This window comes from Phyllostomus discolor, chromosome 4, assembly GCF_004126475.2.
Source record: "Phyllostomus discolor isolate MPI-MPIP mPhyDis1 chromosome 4, mPhyDis1.pri.v3, whole genome shotgun sequence".
NCBI classification, from domain to species: Eukaryota; Metazoa; Chordata; class Mammalia; order Chiroptera; family Phyllostomidae; genus Phyllostomus; species Phyllostomus discolor.
The window spans coordinates 122,085,628-122,090,336 of record NC_040906.2 but is presented as its reverse complement, the minus strand read 5'-3'; the positions used below and the strand labels follow the sequence as shown (position 1 = coordinate 122,090,336).

The 4,709-nt window shown below is 35.5% G+C and overlaps 1 pseudogene; it reads left to right on the top strand.

Annotated features, from left to right (window-relative positions):
- The first annotated feature begins 309 nt into the window (after positions 1-309).
- LOC114494989 lies at positions 310-714 on the top strand (annotated as a pseudogene).
- The last annotated feature ends 3,995 nt before the right edge of the window (positions 715-4,709 follow it).

The following is a 4,709-nucleotide window of genomic DNA, read 5'->3' as shown; positions in this document are numbered from 1 at the left end:
TTATATGACACCGATGTCCATGTCCTTTGCAAATCAAATATAGAGCAAAGTGACACTATGCCTCTTACTATTATTTTTTAAAGGGCACAAATCCTAATATATACAAAAGCAAAAAGCTATTTTGAACATTTTAAGCTCTGAACTATATAAGGATATAGCTAGTGATGGAGTTCTGATAACTTTGTTACATTTGTGGAACTTGGCATCACCACATATGAGCACAATCAAGCTTTTATTTGGAGATATGTATACAAGTTTTGGTAAAACTTAAACATTTTAAAGAAAATAGATTTTTTCCATCCTGGAACAATGGCTCAATTTGCCCATAACCTTGTAGAGGAGGCCCCAGTGCTGGTAAATGCTGCTGTGACTGACTTGAAACCTGGACTGGCCATGTTTTGACATTGTCAAGGTTGAGCTGGCTCCTCTAGTACCTGCTGAGATTCCAACAGCTATTCTGAGCTTGAAAAATAGTCAATAGTGCTCAAACTTGTAGCTTCAAACAGTTCACAGTTAAAGAACCTCTGCTGAATGGTTTGGTGGTCACTGAGGTGTGGATGTAGTTTTATGTCAGCAAGATCATAGACAAATGTGGCATCATTGGCTATAATGTTGGAAGGCCAATCTTTAACATCTATTTCTTTTTGGTTTATTATTTTAATGTTCTTGGACTATGAGTGATCAGAATGATATATGAATTAAAAAAAGGATATTTAAAAAAAATAAGCATTTGGTTAAAAACTAATTAAAAAACACTTTGGGAATATTTTTTCTAAAGGAAAATAAATCAACTATTCTTTGATGGGCATACCCAAAGTTGCTGCCTGTGCCCATATACCTGTTCAGTAAATAGAGAGTATGTATCTATCAATCAATCTATCTATCTATCTAACATCTATCCCTATCATCCTCTATCTGTCTATATAATTTAACTACCTCACCATCACATTCTTGCCTATGTCTAATATTTATGTACATGTTTCTGTATTTGGTTATTCTTCATATTACATAATTATAAAAATTATCAGAGCACCCTAGGAGGATAGAATGCTGAAAGACAGAATGTAAAGTGTGTTTCTTACTATTAGAGAAGATATTTCAATTGTTATGTGCTACTCTTTGACTGAAAAAAATTGCTGGAATGAAACTTATTGCTAAAAAGAGAATGAAAATAGTCATAATTCCATAGCATTTACAATCAAGTTTCAAATAACTGTCAAAGTTTCCTTCAAATGCTAATAAATAAGTTAGTTATTCTTCTCTCATATCAAGGGACTATGCTCTATGACACACAGTAAATGCTCTGAAAAAGAAAGTTCACATACCTTTAGGATATGCCTGACTGTAAGCAAAATGGGAAAAGAAGGAATAAGAGATGAAGCATTTACTGAATTTATCATTCACTTGAAGCTTCTTTGTATCCTGGGCTCTGAGAATTTTATCAACAGAGTGAGTGAAAACAGAGCCCACCAGAGCCCTGGAAAACGTGTCTCAGAGAGCGACCTGACCCGTGGCATTTGGGACTGATTGAGGTGGCACTATTGCAATTTCTACAGCTTATTCTCTGAAATTTACAGATTGGGATTGGGAAAAAACAAAACAAAAAACACCACTGCCATCTCTATCAAATTGCCATATTCATCTAAATACTTTCTGGTCTTTGAATTATTTATTTGTTCATCCCCTACTCCTAGCTGCTCCCAGTTAGGCCCAAGTCATAGTCAACCATCTTAGTATCTACTTCAAAATCAGGTTACTGAGCCCTGGCCAGAATGGCTCAGTTAGTTGGAGTGTTGTCTTATAAACCAAAAGGTCACAAGTTTCATTCTCAGTCAGGGAACATGCCTGGGTCTTGGATTTGATTCCTTGTCAGGGTGCCTACAAGAGGCAACTGATTGATGTTTCTCTCCCTCTCCTTCTTCCTCCCTTCCTCTCTCTAAGCATGTCCTTGGGTGACAATATAAGTAAGTAAATAGAACAGGTTACTAAAAATTAATAAACACACAGAAGTTATATCATAAAAATGTAGATCAATGAATTTTCATAAACTGAACTCTCTCCATGTAACCATAATTTAGATAAAATACATTGCCTGGACCCTAGAGGTCTCCCTTGAGCCCCTTCATGTTTCTGGCAACCTCATCCCCATAGATTAATTCTGCCTGTTTCTGTTCAATGTGAAATTATATAGTTTGGGCTCTTTTGTACCTGGCTTCTTTTGCTGTGCATTATGTTGGTATGTTAATCAATTTTACAGCATGTAGTTATAAATTCTTTATTTTTAGTACTTGATTCCCATATGTGAATATGCAACAATTTACTTCTTCCAACTATCGATGGACATTTAGGAATTTTGGAGTGGTGATTTTTGAAGGGTCACAAAGGAACCTTGCTGAAAAAATATACCTTTGCTCACAACCCTTTTACTCGCTGGAATTCTCCATGAAAAAAGATGGCCTCTAGCTAAACACATAAACTATAAGTTCATTCGTGGGGCTTGTTCATTACTGTCTGAGCTGCTTCTCCTCCATCTCTAGCTCTCTTCCACAGTATTTCTCCTCTCTGCTTCTGCTAGCCACACTCAACTTCTTTTGTCTTTTTTTTCTCTCTGTGTGTTTTATTTTGGATAGTTTCTATTGCTAGGTCTTCATGTTTGTTATTTTCTTTTTTCTATAGTGTCTAAACTGCTGTTTTCTCAACTGTATTTTTTTATTTTTAAAAATATTTTATTTGTTTATTTTCAGAGAGAGGGAAAGGGAGGGAGAAAGAGAGGGAAAGAAACATCAATGTGTAGTTGCCTCTCATGTGGCCCCCAATGGGGACCTGGCCTGCAACCCAGACATATGCCCTCACTGGGAATCAAATTGGCAACCCTTTGGTTTGCAGCCCGTGCTCAATCTACTGAGCTACACAAGCCAGGGCTGTGTTTTTTATTTAAATGCTTTTTTTATCTCTATGAGTACATATTAAAAATATGTTTAATTTCTTGCTTTATCATACTTATAGTGTTCTTTACCTCTAGAACATATGGCATACATTTATAATAGCTCTTTTAAAGCTTTTGTTTGGTTTTGTAATGTATTATTCCTTATGTTTCTATAAACTGGTTGTGTCTTGTTTATGGGTCACATTTTACTGCTTATTTGTATGCTTATTAATTTCTGATTCATTGCATGATACTGCACATTTAACATTTTAGGGCACTGGATCTTCTTTTAATTTCTTTAATATTTAGAACTTTATTCTGGGGTGCAGCTAGGTTTGATCCTTTTGTGTCTTGTTTGTAAGCTTACCTAGGTAGGACAAGATAGCCTGTAATGTAGAGCTTCTTTAGCTCTACTACTGAGGCAGTATCCTTCCAGGGACTGTATATGATGCCCTGTGTATGAGGGATTCTCACCACTCTGGCTGGCACATACACAAACTATTCCTTCCTGTGTATAATCTCCATTTGCTCTGTTGATTTTCTAGTCTCAGTACTGTCCTCATACCTAGATACAGTTAAGTGCTCAGGGGACCCAATGAAGCTCTGAAGAGTTCTGTTTGTTCATGTATCTTCCTGCTGTACAGTTTTCTGCTCTGCAGATTCTAGCCAACATGGCCTTCCAGAAACCCATATTTTGCCTTCTCAACTCATGGAGACTGCCATGATTAGTTTGACTTCCCCCACCAGGTGTTGTAACCTGGAAAGTCTCTTCAGGCAATGAGTTGAATCACTTGTAGGACTGACCACCTCATCTGCTTTTCTCTTAGGATTACTGTCCTCTCCTGCCTATTTTCAGTCTAATGCCTAAAATGTGTCATTTGATATATTTTTTGGTATTTAATTGTTGTTTAAAGTGGGAAGACTAGATTTTATTACTCTATCATGGCTAGAAGCAGAAGTTATCACCCTGACCTAATTCAATTTGTCAGCAAATTCTGCTCCTTATTTCTAAAGTTGAGACATATTGTTCTCTTTGTCTCTCTCACCTCATTTTTTTTTTTTGCTCACTTAACTCCTGGTAATTTTTATGGTCTTAATTTAATAATAATTAGCTAACATTTATTGCATAGGTAATCTTCTAAGTATTCCTGTGTATTATTTCATTCAATCTTCACAGCAAGTCCTATAAATTTAGTGTTGTTATTATCTTCACTTTAGAGAAAGGAATAAGTCTCAGAGACACAAAGCCACTTGCTATAGGCCACATGATTAATAGGCTGCAGGCTTGAATTTGAACTTTGGTGGATTGGCTTCATCTCTTCAACACCAAACCGTTATTTTTTACCTTTTCTCTTAGACATCCATTATTCTGGAATGATTTTGGTGATACCCAAATTCTGTGTTATTTTGTTTTTTTAATATATTTCCATAACATCTAAGCTTTCTAAAAATTAAAGTTGTTCCATATTAAAAACACCTATTTACTTGTCTGTATTCTCTGTCTGTATGTACTTGGAGAGCAGACACTTACCTTGGTAATTGTCACATTAATAGCATCTATAATATGAAAAGTATCAATAAATATTTTATTGAATGAATGCATAAAGGAAAAATGTCTTGATGAGGTGACAATAACTTTTATGAAGGTCATTATTAGAAAACTGATTCAGTTTTTGAGTTTGGCTAGCTAAATACTATTTTCTATATTCCTAAGAGAAGGAGTCACAGAAAAAATATGTTTTAGGCATGTGAGGAGAGGTTAGGAAAGGTCTGTATTTTGAAT